This window comes from Heloderma suspectum, chromosome 4, assembly GCF_057233095.1.
Source record: "Heloderma suspectum isolate Gila_16-S chromosome 4, 16-S_ref, whole genome shotgun sequence".
NCBI lineage: Eukaryota > Metazoa > Chordata > Lepidosauria > Squamata > Helodermatidae > Heloderma > Heloderma suspectum.
Window position 1 is genome coordinate 130,422,771 of NC_139461.1, and position 14,917 is coordinate 130,437,687.

Genomic DNA, 14,917 nt, shown 5'->3' on the forward strand with positions numbered 1-14,917 from the left:
AATGGCTCTGGCTGGCAGGAGGGAAGGTAAGCGGTCCCCAAGCCAGTTCCCCCTCAGAATCCAAGCAGAGCGGAACCACACCACTCTGGAGGATTCCGGGGGGGGGGAGGAACAGATCACCTGCCCCCACCATGGATTTCCCACCGGAACAGATGGTGGGGAATCCGTACACCCCTAGGCAGATGAGGGCTCCAGGACAGACCCTCCTCAGGTCAGAAATGACACTCGGAGCATCTTTCCCAGCTTGTTATGTTGGGGCTGCAGATGCTCAGAGCATCATTTCCCACAAGGGAAATTTCACACTACAACCTTCAGTTGGCTGTTTCCCCTCCCCCTTCCCCAAGGTAAGGCTTTTGTTCCTTGGGGGAGGGAGAGGAGATAGAAGGGGGGACAGTAGAGATGGGGTATGAACTAGGGATGTCAGAGAATTCTGCCACAGATCTCGGTGAGGCCGAATGCCAGTGCATTCAGCCCCCCAAAATCTGTGGCGGAACGGCCTGCCCCCCCGCCCCCCCGTGGATCCCCATCGGGACGAGACTTACCTGGGGTGGATGTTCTGGGCGGCGGCAGCTCCGGTGGTGGTTTCTGCGGCTGGTCTTCCGACCAGCTGCCGCTGCCGCCATTTGCAGTCTGGTCGTTTTTTTGTTTTTTTTTTTTTACAGAGACGTGATAGGCTACATAAAGATTTATGTAGCCTATCACATCCCGGTTAAAAAAAAACCAAAAAAAAATGTAGCCACTGCCATTTGCGTTCTTTAGTTTTTGCCGTCTTAGTCTACGTAAATATTTATGTAGGCTAAAATGGCGAATCAAAAAGGGACGCAAATAGCGCCCACTGCGCTATTTGCGTTCTCCTTTATTTTCACCGTAATAGTCTATATAAATATTTACGTAGACTAAGACGGCAAAAAATAAGGAAGGCAAATGGCGGCCGTAGCCGCCACCATTTGCGTACACGTTTTGTTTTGGTTTTTTTACCCAGAGCCCTCCGTGGCCGGAAATCCGGCTGCAGACGGCTCTGGCCTGGGCCTGGCCGGCTGCTCCGCAGAGCCTCCACGGAGCACAGCCGGCCATTGAGGATTCCAGGGGGGAGTACCGGATCGCCTCCCCCCCATCGAGGATTCCGGGGGGAGGGATGGAACGCCTCCCCCCCCATGAACAGAATCCGCGAAAAGGTAAGTGACTTTCATTCATCCCTAATATGAACAGATTTGGGGGGTCTCAAATTGTGCTGGGACCACCTTGATTCTACTCAATGTGATTCATTTGCACAGGGTCTAACACCCCTGCCTCAATTTACTGCCCCATCCCTCACCCACTGGCCTGACACTTTTATATGTTTCTACACAGAGGCTTTTTTCTCCCTCTCTCATAATACTAGAACCTGAGGTCATCCCATGAAGCTGATTGGTGGGAGATTCAGGACAGATAAAAGGTAGAACTTCTTCACAACAGCACATAGTTAAACTATGGAATTCATTAGTACAGGATGTAGTGATGGCCACCAATTTGGATGGCTTTAAAAGAGAGTTAGACAAATTCCTGGAGGAAAAGGCTATCAATGGCTACTAGACCTGATGGCTATGTGCTACCTAACTCCAGTACCAGGGGCAGTGAGCCTATGTTCACCAGTTGCTGGGGAACATGGGTGGAAGGGTGCTGTTGTGCTCATGCCCTGTTTGTGGGTTTCTGGTGGGCAGCTGGTCGACCACTGTGTGAACAGCATGCTGGACTAGATGGACCCTTGGCTTGATCCAGCATGGCTCTTCTTATGTTCTTATGTACACAACATGCTCAAAAGCTTTTGCATGTCTCATAGCTAAAGTCAAGTCAAAAGGTCTGGCTGATTATTTCAGTGAGGTATGTCCAGATGCATCTACGCCGCCACGCAATCCATTTGTCTCGTCCATGGGGTGATATCCAATGGCATCCTACCACTAGTGCTAATGACATTGTGCCAATAAACTAATGCTTGTGCCAAATATCTAGCACAATGGGGAAAGCAGCAATGTGCCACAAAATTTTGGCAGCAAATCAGCGTTTCCCCCCATTATGGTAGTTGTGTTGCACAAGCACTGGTTCACTCTAGTGCAACATCATTAATGCTGAGACACCATTGGATACTACCCATAATGTTTATGCAGCTCTATGTTTATTTCTTGGTTTGCAAAGCAAAATAATTACAACCTCTTGAAGCCTGCTTTTTACAGGTGTCAGTATTTGGCTCATATTTTAAACTGAAACATACTGTTGGAAACATTTGCTTCACTTCAAAGCCTGCTCTATTCAAGATGAACAGATAGGAGAGAAATATTTCTGTATAAAGTTTGTTGCTGACAATATCTTCCCTAAGGAGACAATGTTTTGTAGCTCATTTTGCTGTTAGAATAAAGGTGGAGTGGGGCGGGAGGACACCTTATAAAATCAAAGATGGCAAATGTGGCTGACAAAATACATAGGTACAAATGAATACAAGCAGCATAACTGCTTTATATACAACTGTATCTTGTTTTCTATTTATTTTTCAATCAAAATGAAATGTGGAATTCCCAAATTGTTGGGAGAAGGCAAAATGCATCAGCCTGAAGCAAAACGTCCAACTTCAACTGAGGATTTCTTGTCCATTCTGTTTTCTTCACAAAAGAAACAAATAATATCATATGCAAACCCAATACAGCTTGAGGAACTCTTTTCACCATGAAATATATATTCAGCTTATTTCTCATTGCCCCTTCGGTAGCTTACAAAAATATGGATGAATAAACTGGCAATACATACCATTATTGCCTGAACTATTTTTGAAATGTTATCACCTCCATGAGCTCTTGGAAACTGATGTTTCTAGGTCCAGACCTGGATGCAGCGGTAGCACTTCTATTACAGTGGTCAAACAGGACATCTGATGCCTGACTCTCCCATCTACAATAAATCTCAGCTAGAGTCCAGCTTGCTGTAGCAGGCATAGGGATGTATGAATCCCTTACCTGGCTCTGCGCAGGGGTATCCGCGGTGGGGGGGAGGTGCTCCGTCCCTCCCCACAGAATCCTGCCTGGCCAAGCCGCAGAGCCGCCGGCTGGCTCTGGCCGCCCGCAGCCAGACATCCGGCCGCTGGGCAGCCTTGCAGGGACACAAATGGTGGCTGTCGTAGCCGCCGCCATTTGCATCCCTGTAGTGAGCCGTGATAGGCTACGTAAATATTTACGTAGCCTATCACGGCAGGGGGAAAAACCCCAGCGTACGGAAATGGCGGTAGCTGCCGCCATTTGTGTATGCTGGGAGTTTTCCTCCCTGCCGTGATAGGCTATGTAAATAATTATGTAGCCTATCACGGCAGCGGGAAAAAAAAAACAGCGTACACAAATGGCAGTAGCTGCCGCCATTTGCGTACGCTGGGGTTCCCCCCCCCGCCATGATAGGCTACATAAATATTTACGTAGCCTATCACGGCTTCTGCAGGGATGCAAATATCATGGCTAGGAAGAGGAGGAAGCGAATGGTGGCCAGGACGGCCGCCATTCGCAAAGCAGCGTGGACGGGAGCAGGTAAGTGCTCCGTTTCACGCACCTTTCGTGGGTTGGGGGCAGCAAGGACTTCATCCCGCATGCCTTTTGTGGGTTGGGGGGGTGGGGGCTTCGTTCCGTGATGGCTTTTGGGGGGCCAAATGCACTGCATTCTGCCTCACCAAGATTCGTTGCGGAATTCTCTGACATCCCTAAGCAGGCAATAGAAAATGGTTGGTGAGCAAATGAATTGTTTGAGCTCACAGAGGCAGGAATAATAGTTGTTTCCTGCATAACTGCTCCCTGTCCCCAGAGCTCTTAAGAGTGACTCACCTTCTCATATCATCTTCTAAGCAGAACTGTGCCAGAATGAACTGAGAACATTGTGAAATATGACATGCTTCAGTCCTGTTTCAGGATGCTTCTATAACACAACAGGGTTTAGTGCACATGGTACAGAATGAGGCAGCCTTGAACACTTGTGAGAACTAGGGGTTCAGATAATACTACTATTCTGTATTGTTTACACTCGGTGGCTGCTATTTGGGGGACCCAATTCAAGATGCTGGTTTTAGTCTATAAATCCCTAGGGGTTTGGATCCACATTATCTGGACCATCTACACCTTGCCCAAGCATTAAGATCAGTCTCAGAGGCCCTCCTCTCTGGAACAGCCATTGGGCTGACAGCTACTAGGGTTAGAAGTTTTCTCAATGGTGGCTGCACACCTTTGGAGCTCCCTCCACAGCGAGGTAGGTAGGGATATCAGAGACATCCACAACAGAACCATGCAGATTCCACAGCTTTCCCCCTGCTGGGTGGATTTCACAGACTTGAGGACTGTTTTTCTAACTTTCTCGAATTTTGCACAAACTTCATTGTAGAAAAATAAAAAACAAAACCCTGGATAAAATTGCGCATTTCCCCCATAGGCTAAACCACGAAAATACACATTTTGGGAGAATTTGCACATCTGGGGGGAATTTGTGCATTTTTGCATGTGCGAATATGCACAAATTCAGAAACTAAAAAACATTTACGATTCCATGGACGGGCAGAGGACAGAATGAAAGGCACCTGACAATCCATGAAACATAGAGGGAATGGATTTTAAACAATCCGTACATCCCTAGAGATATGTATGGTCTCATCATCACTGTCAAAATTTTAAAAAAAACCCTTGAAGACACATTTTTCTAGCCTACATTTGGTGCTTTAAATTCATTAGCTGCTGCTGCTGCTGCTCTGTGTGTTTAATCGTAATTTGTATGTTCATGTTTTTGTAACGCTGTAACCTTGTGAGGGTGGTGTAGGGATGTACGAAAGTTACTTACCGTTTCGCGGATCTGCTTCGTGGTGGGGGAGAGGCACTCCATCCCTCCCCCTGGAATCCTTGATGGGGGGTGGCGCTCCGTCCCTCCCCCCGGAGTCCTGCCTGGCCAGCTCTGCTCCACGGGGATTCCGCGGAGCCGCTGGCCGGCTCTGTCAGCAGCCGGACATCCGGCCACTGGGTAGCAGAGACGCAAATGGCGGCTGCCATAGCCGCCACCATTTGCATCCTTGTATTCAACCATGATAGGCTACGTAAATATTTACATAGCCAATCACGTCTGGGTTAAAAAAAAGCATATGCAAATGGTGGCGGCTACGGCGGCCGCGATTTACGATCCTTATTTTTCACCATTTTAGTCTACGTAAATATTTACGTAAACTATTATGGCAAAAAAAAAGGGGAACGCAAATAGCGTAGTGGGCGCTATTTGCGTTCCTTTTTTATTCGCCGTTTTAGCCTACGTAAATATTTATGTAGGCTAAAACGGCGAATAAAAAAGGAATGCAAATAGCACCTACTACAGTATTTGCGTTCCCCTCTTTTTTCGCCGTAATAGCCTACGTAATGGCAAAAAATAGGGAATGCAAATGGTGGCCACTGTAGTCGCTGCCATTTGTGTATGACATTTTGTGTGAGTTTTTTGCTTGGCTTGCTGTGATAGGCTATGTAAATACTTACGTAGCCTATCACGGCAAAGACCAGGATGCAAATGGTGCAGGTCCAGCTGCCACCGGACCTGCCACCATCCGGAACATCCACCCCAGGTAAGCTTCATCCCAGGGGGAACCCGCAGGGGGGTGGGGGGGGCAGTCCGTTCCACCATGGATTTGGGGGGGGCAGTGCATTCGGCCTCGCTGAAATCTGTGGCGGAATTCTCTGCCATCCCTAGATTTTAGACTCTCCATCCCTGGAAGACAAAATGTTCATTAAGATCACAGGTAGAACAAGAATCCAGGATGCATTTCTGAAGGAGCAGGGCAGAAAATTCAGTGGATATCCATATTTTCATCATCATCATCATCATCATCATCTAGCTTTTCCAACTAGGGATGTCAGAGAATTCCACGATGAATCTCGGTGAGGCCGAATTCCAGTGCATTCGGCCCCCCGAAAACCATCGCGGAACGAAGCCCCCGCCCCCCCATGAAAGGCACGCAAAACAGAGCACTTACCTGCTCCCGTCCGCGCTGCTGTGCGAATGGCAGCCATCCTTTGGCCGCCATTTGCTTGCTCCTCTTCAGCTGTGATAGGCTACGTAAATACTTACATAGCCTATCACGGCTAACGCAGGGACACCATTTGCATCCCTGTGGAGGCCATGATAGGCTACGTAAGTATTTACGTAGCCTATCACGGCAGGGGGGGAAACCCCAGCGTACGCAAAGGGCGGCGGCTACCGCCATTTGCGTACGCTGGGGTTTTTTTCCCCCCTGCTATGATAGGCTATGTAAATTTTTACATCGCCTATCATGGTGAAAGAAAGGGATGCAAATGACAGCGGCTACGACAGCCGCCATTTGCATCCCTGCAGGGCTGCCCAGTGGCTGGATGTCCAGCTGCAGGCAGCTGGAGCTGGCCAGCAGCTCCGCAGCTTGGCCGTGGGGCAGAGCCGGCCAGCCAGGATTCTGGGGGGAGGCATGTAGCGCCTCCCCCCCGTCGAGGATTCTGGGTGGAGGGATGGTGCGCCTCCCCCCCCAGCGGAACCCGGCGGAGCCAGGTAAGCGGGGTTTCGTACACCCCTATTTCCAACCCCTTTCCAGGGCAGAGCAGGGTGATTCTCCACCTCAAAAAACAAAACATAACATAAGGTAGAGAAGTAATAATGATGGGTTCTCCAGATGTGGCGCTTTTATATTATGAAATGTGATTATATACATTTATTCTAAGCTTCTTGGTGGTGCCCCCCCCCCCCAGTTATGGAATACTCTCCTCAAGGAGGCTGAAGTGATACCTAATTGGATGTCATCTTGGCACCAGGAAAAGACATTTCTTTTCTCCCAGTCATTGTGAGTTTTATCTCCAGTTCATCGTTTCTATGCTGCTCTGCCATCTGCTGTTATTAGGGATGGTAGGGAATTCCGCCACGGATCTCGGTGAGGCCGAATGCCAGTGCATTCAGCCCCCTGAAATCTGTGGCGGAATGGCCTGCCACCCCCCCGCCCCCTGCGGATTGCCCCGGGACGAGTCTTACCTGGGGCAGATCTTCTGGGTGGTGGCGGCTGCGGCAGCAGCTGCGGCGACGGCTGGTCTTCCGACCGGCTGCTGCCGTCGCCATTTGCAGTTGTTGTTGTTGTTTACACACACGTGATAGGCTATGTAAGTTTTTACGTAGCCTAAAACGTCTGGGTAAAAAAAAAGCATACGCAAACGCCGGAAATCCGGCTGCGGATGGCGCTGGCCTGGCTGGGCCTGGCTGGCTGCTCCGCGGAGCTGCCGTGGAGCACAGCTGGCCACGGAGGATTCCAGCGGGGAGGAACGGAACGCCTCCCCCCCATCCAGGATTCCGGGGGGAGGGACAGAATGCCTCCCCCCCCCATAAACATAATCCGTGAACAGGTAAGTGATTGGAAAGCTGGGAAAGGTGTGTATGTGTGTGTACTATGGTGCAGGTACGTGTGTGCGGAGAGCAGGGTATAAACACCCTAAATAAATAAATAAATATGAGTGCAAGGACAGTCGACAAAATATGATATCAATAGAGAGGTGTGTTAGAAGCTACACGCCTTCTAACATGCCTTTCACTTTAGTTACCTTTGAAAAGCTTACATAACTGTCTTTATTTATGTATTATAAATTACTTATACCATAAATCCCTATTTATGATAGAAATCACTATTTTATTTATTTATTTACAACATTTATATACCACTCCATATATAAACAGATTCCAGAGCACTCAACATTAAGAGATAAAATAGTACAAAGATAAAAATAATAATGCACCATAATAAAATTATTCTTTTAAAAACATAATGCCAATTAAAAAACAAACAAACCCATGGCTATTCAGTTAAGGAAGGCTTCCTGGAATAGAGCTGTTTTCATGAGGTGCTGGAAGCAACACAGTGGTGGCACCTGCCTGACCTCTGGGGGCAGGGAGTTCCAAAGAAATGAGGCCACCACACTGAAGGCTCTTTTCCTGGTGGACTACAGCAGGGCCATGGGTCCATGTGGAACCACCAGGGACATGCCCTCTGATGACCTCAGTGACTAGGCAAGTTGGTAAGGGAGAAGGCGCACTCTCTGGTATCCTGGTCCCCAGTTGTTTAGGGCTTTGTACACTAGTACCAAAACCGTAAACCTGGCCCAGTACAAATAGGCAACCAGTGCAGTTCCCTCAGCAAAGGAGTTGCGTGCTGAAAAGGGGCAGCTCCCGATACAACTGAGCTGCTGTGTTCTACACTAGCTCCAGCTTCCAAACTAGCCTCAAGGGTAGGGATGTGTGAACTCAACCCCATCCAGGTTCTCCAGATGCCTGCCCAGCCCCTGCTCGTAGTCCCCAGCCATCTCGTCGAGCTCCGTGGTCACCATTTTTTTTAAAAAAAGGCAATCACAAAAATGTGTATTTTTTGTATGCGCAAAAATGTGCACCTTTGCAAATGTGCATATTCTCACATGTGAAATGTGCATTTTTCCAAAGGCACACATTGGTGTATGTGCAGAAATATGCACTTTAGGAAAATATCCATTTTCGTGTCTGTGCAAATTTGCGCATTTCTGCGATCACCATTTTTTCTCAAAAAAAGGTGACCGCGAAGTGCAACAAGGCCACTGGGGTGAGAGCAGGCCATTCACTGAGCATGGGCAGGGGGCGAGCAGGGGCAAGGGCTCAGCAGGTGTGGCTCAGGGGTGCAGGCAGGAGTGTGTCCGCTGGTTTCCCAGACTGAATTGGGTGCCCAGACCATCACTACTCAAGGGCAGCCCAACGTAGAGCACATTGCAGTAATCCAGTCTTGAGGTTACTAGCAACTGTACTATTGTGGCCAAGCTATCCCTGTTTAGGAGAGGCAGTAGTTGGCAAACCAGCCAAAGCTGGTAAAAGGCACTCTGAGCCACCATGGCCACTTAGGCCTCCAGCGACAGTGATGGATCTAGAGTACGAACCTGATCTTTCAGAGGGAGTGCAACCCCATCCAGAACAGGCAATGAGCCTATCTCCCAGACTTGGGAACCACTCACCCACAGAGCTTCCATCTTTCCAAGATTCAGTTTCAGTTTATTGTCCCTCATCCAGCCCATTATTGAGCAACTCATATTTTCCATATGGCTGGTGGAACATGGCACACCCATTGTGAGTTCTGAGGGATTATGGGTATTAATTGGGGTTGCCTTAGAAGGCAAATACATACATTTACATATACACACACACACACACCACCACCACCACCACCACCACCATTATTAGGAAACCAAGGAACTAGGGATGTTGGAGAATTTCACCACAGATTCCAGGTAAGCCAAATGCCAGCGCATTCAGCCCCCTGGAATCCATGGCGGAACGAAGCCACACACCCCACCACCCTGTGAAATGGGCCCGGAACAGAACCTACCTTTGTCGGCCATTCCAGTGCTCTACGACTGGCGGCCGCATCTGTGGCCGCCATTTGCCTCCTTTCAAATGGCCGTGATAGAATCATAGAATCATAGAATAGTAGGGTTGGAAGGGGCCTACAAGGCCATCGAGTCCAACCCCCTGCACAATGCAGGAATCCAAGTCAGAGCATCCCCGACAAATGGCTGTCCAGCCTCGTCTTGAAGGCCTCCAGTGTGGGAGAGCCCACCACCTCCCCAGGTAATTGGTTCCATTGTCGTATTGCTCTTACAGTCAGGAAGTTTTTCCTGATGTTCAGCCGGAATCTGGCTTCCTGTCACTTGAGCCCATTATTCCGTGTCCTGCACTCTGGCATGATCAAGAAGAGATCCTGGCCTTCTTCATGATCAAGAAGAGATCCTGGCCTTCAGATGAGGCCTAACCAGTGCTGAGTAGAGGGGAACTAGTACCTCCTGGGATTTGGAAGCGATGCTTCTATGAATGCAGCTCAAAATAGCATTTGCCTTTTTTGCAGCCACATCACATTGTTGGTAGGGTTGGCGGAGAATTTCTCCCCGAAACTTCGGGGGGCCGAGCACCAATGTGTTCGACCCCCGGAAAAAGTTTTGGGGAGAAATTCTCCGCACCCCCCCGCACCCCGCACCCGCCCCGGGACGGGACTTACCTTTCCCGAATGTCCCTCCCGGCGGTGGGTCCCGGCGGCGGTTCATCGGGTGTTCGTCAGGGGCGGGGGCGACAGCCGATCTTTCGACCGGCTGCCGCCGCCGCCATTCCAAGAAAAGTAAATTTTAAAAAAATGCCCCTGCGATAGGCTACGTGACGATTAACGTAGCCTATCATGGCTAGATTTGAAAAGTCAGCCGTGATAGGCTACGTAAATCGTCACGTGGCCTATCACGGGTGACTTAAAAAAAAAAAAAAAGTGCGTACGGATAATGGCGGCCCCCATAGGGAGCCGCCATTCACGTTCCTTATTTGGTCGCTGTAGTCTACGTAAAGATTACGTAGACTACGGCGAAAATAAGGGCAACGCTATTTGCGTTGCCCTTATTTTTGCCGTAGTCTACGTAAAGATTTACGTAGACTACAGCGACCAAATAAGGAACGCGAATGGCGGCTCCCTATGGGGGCCGCCATTTGCGTACGCGCTTTTTTTTTTAAAGTCACCCGTGATAGGCTATGTGACGATTTACGTAGCCTATCACGGCTCACTTTGCAGATCTAGCCGTGATAGGCTACGTTAATCGTCACGTAGCCTATCACAGAGTCTTTTTTTTTTTTTTACTTTTAATTTCGCGGCCGGGCGAGGCGCCTCCTCCCCGGCCTGAATTTCGGCCGGGCGAGGCAGGAAGCCTCCCCCCCGGCCTGAATTTCGGCCGGGCGAAGCGGGAAGCCTCCCCCCCCACCTGAACTTCAGGGGGAGAGCAGCGAAGCGCCTCCCCCCCACCGCGAAAAGCTGCGAGACCAGGTAAGTGACTTTTGTGCACCCCTAATTGTTGGCTCATATTCAGCTTGTGATCGACAACAATTCCAAGATCCTTCTCGCTTGTAGTGTGGTTGAGCCACGTATCGCCCATCTTGTAACTGTGCATTTGGTTTCTTTTTCCTAGGTGCAGAACTTGGCATTTGTCCCTATTAAATGTCAGTCTGTTGTTTTCTGCCCAGCGCTCCAGTCTATGCAGATCACTTTGAATTTTGTTTCTGTCTTCCAAAGTATTAGCTATCCCTCCCAATTTTGTGTCATCTGCAAATTTGATCAGCATTCCCTGCACCTCCTCCTCCAAGTCATAAATAAAAATGCTGAAGAGCACTGGGCCCAGGACTGAGACCTGCGGTACCCCACTCGTTACCTCTCCCCAGTTTGAGAAGGTCCCATTGATAAGCACTCTTTGAGTCCGATTCTGTAGCCAACTGTGGATCCACATGATCGTTGTTTCATCTAGCCCACTTCGAGCTAGTTTGCTCATCAGGATATCATGGGGCACTTTGTCGAAAGCTTTGCTGAAGTCGAGGTATATGATGTCTACAGCATTCCCACGGTCTACAAGGGAGGTGACTTGATCAAAAAATGAGATCAGATTTGTCTGGCAGGACTTGTTCTTGACAAATCCATGTTGGCTTCGGCATTGTTGTCAAGGTGCTTCCAGATGGATTGCTTTATGATCTGCTCCAGAATTTTCCAAGGGATTGATGTCAGACTGACTGGTCTGTAGTTCCCAGGTTCCTCCTTTTTACCCTTTTTGAAGATAGGGACAACGTTAGCCCTCTTCCAGTCATCTGGCACTTCCCCCATCCTCCATGATTTCTCAAAGAGAATAGACAGCGGTTCTTAGAGTTCTTCCTTTATGACTCTAGGATGCAGTTCATCTGGCCCTGGAGATTTGAACTCATTCAAAGTAATGAGGTGTTCCTTGACCATATGCCTGTCGATCTCAAGCTGCAATCCTGCCCCTTCAGCCTGTACTTCGCCTTTGCCAGGGGGGTCATAGACCCTCTTTTGGGAGAAGACTGAGCCAAACTAGGAATTGAGCACCTCTGCCTTTTCTTCGTCATCTGTTATTGTTTTGCCATCCTTATTTAATAGCTGAACCACCATTTCTTTCCTCTGCCTTTTACTATGCACGTAGCTGAAGAAAGCCTTTTTGTTGTTTTTAACATCACTTGCTAACCTCAGCTCACTCTCAGCTTTAGCCTTCCTGACGCCATCCCTGCAATTCTGTGCTATCTGCCTGTACTCTTCCTTTGTTACTTGGCCTTCTTTCCACTTCCTATATGTGTCCTTTTTTGTTTTCAGGTCATCCCTAAGCTTTTTGTGAAGCCACATTGGCTTCTTCTGTTGTCTTCCACCTTTTCTTCTTGTTGGAATTGCTTGTGATTGTGCCTTTAGAATTTCCTTTTATAAAAGCTCCCACCCATCTTGGACTCCTTTTCTCGCTAGCATCTAGGGGTGGACGAAAGTCACTTACCTGTCCTCGAAGCTTGTTCACGGTGGGCGGCAGGCACTTCGCTGCTCCCCCCGCGAAGTTCAGGCCGGGGGGGAGGCTTCCCGCCTCGCCCGGCCGAAATTCAGGCTGGGGGGGAGGCTTCCCGCCTCGCCCGGCCGAAATTCAGGCCAGGGAGGAGGCGCCTCGCCTCACCCGGCCGCGAACTCAAAAGGTTTTTTTTAAAAAAAAAACAAAAACACCCCCGTGATAGGCTACGTGATGATTAACGTAGCCTATCACGGCTAGATCTGCAAAGTCAGCCGTGATAGGCTACGTGACGATTTACATAGCCTATCACGGCTGACTTTGCAGATCTAGCCATGATAGGCTACATTAATCGTCACGTAGCCTATCATGGGGGCGTTTTTTTTTTCTTTTATTGCAATGGCGGCGGCGGCAGCCGGTCAAAAGACCGGCTGCCGCTCCCGCCCCGGACGAACACCCGCCGAACTGCCGACTGGACCCGCCACCGGGAGGGACATTCGGCAAAGGTAAGTCCCGTCCCGGGGGGGTGCTGAGAATTTCTCCCCGAAACTTGTTCGGGGGGCTGAACACGTTGGCGCTCGGCCCCCCGAAGTTTCGGGGAGAAATTCTCCGCCATCCCTACTAGCATCGCTTGCCATGGGACCTTACTGACCATTGTTCTGAGTTTATGAAAATCAGCTTTCCTAAAATCCAGGGTACGCGTTTGACTACACTCAGCTTTTGCTTCCCTTAGAACCAAGAACTCAAGTACAACATGGTCGCTTTCCCCCAGAGTTCCTGTAACTGCTACTTTATCCACTAAGTCATCTCTGTTGGTTAGGATCAAGTCAAGGATAGCCGATCCTCTAGTTCCTTCCTCTACTTTCTGTAGGAGGAAGTTATCCACCACACAAGTCAGGAATTTCCTGGAGGGGCCATGTTTTGCAGAATTTGTCTCCCACCAAATATTGGGGAAATTGAAGTCCCCCATTACTACTACATCATGCTTCCTTAAAACATTGGCTATTTGCTTTTCAAAAGTTTCATCCTTGTCTTCTCCTTGATTGGGTGGCCGGTAGTAGACTCCGACCACCAGTTTCCTTTTATTCTTTGCTCCATTTATTTCAACCCAGATGCTCTCGATGGGGCTACCAAGCTCCTCCTCCTGTATTTCTGTGCAGAGATATGTATTTTTTACATACAGTGCAACCCCACCTCCCTTTCTGTTCCTCCTGTTCTTTTTGAACAAGTTATATCCTTCAATTGCTGTATTCCACTCATGAGAGTCATCCCACCAAGTCTCAGTTATACCTATCAGGTCATAATTTCCCTTTTGTATTAAGTGTTCAAGTGCGTTCTGTTTGTTTCCCATCCTCTGGGCATTAGTATTTACGTAGCCTATCACAGCTAATGCAGGGACGTCATTTTCATCCCTGCAGAGGCTGTGATAGGCTACATAAATATTTATGTAGGCTATCATGGCAAAAGACAGGGGCGCAAATGGCAGTGCCTACGGCAGCCACCATTTGCATCCCTGTGCAGCCCAGCGGCCAGATGTCTGGCTGTGGGTGGCCCCGGCTGGAGGCTCCATGGAGTCACCACAGAGCGGAGCCGGCCACAGAAAATTTTGCGAATGACCCCAGACAAAATGGTGAGTCAGTTTCGTACATCCCTACAAGGAACTCCAAGGAACCCAAGGAACATGATCCTCCTACTCTCCATTTTATCCTCACTTATCCTGTGAGGTAGGTCCCAGTCCAACCCACTGACCGCTACTCCACACTGGCTGTCATGTATATCAGTTCCCAGCATCCTACTGCACTGTAGTGTGAACAAGAAACAGTATCTAGAATGTGGCTATACAGATAAAAGAGTAGGTTTCAACTTGATTATTATTGGCTTGGATTAGGGTTGCCAGGAATATGACACAAGTTTGGCCTCCCTTCCAACGTTACTCCAATTGCACCCAGTTTTTATTTATTTATTTTATGTACTTTTAATTGCATTTGTATCCTGCCTTATTTCACCCAAGGAATGCACGGCAGCTTACATGACCCTCCTCCTCTCCATTTTATCCTCACAACAATCCTGTGAGGTAGGTTAGGCTGAGTGTCAGTGACTGACTGGCCCAAAGTCATCCAGTGAGTACCATGGCCAAATGGGAGCTAAAACCCTGATTTCCCAAGTCCCAGTCCAACACTCTAATAGGGATGTATGAAAGTCACTTACCTGTTCGTGGATTATGTTGATGGGGGGGGCGTTCCGTCCCTCCCCCCGGAATCCTCGCCGGGGGGGAGGTGCTCCATTCCCCCCCCCGGAAACTTCCGCGGCTGGCTGTGCTCCGCGGTAGCTTTGCGGAGCAGGCGGCCAGGCCCAGCCAAGCCCAGCCAGGCCAGAGCCGTCCGCAGCCAGATTTCTGGCCGCGGAGGGCTCTGGGTAAAAACAAAAAACAAAAAAACGCGTACGCAAATGGCGGTAGCTACGGCTGCCGCCATTTGCGTTCCTTATTTTTGCCCTCTTAAAATATGTAAATATTTACGTAGACTATGACGGCGAAAATCAAGGGGAACGCAAATAGCGTAGTG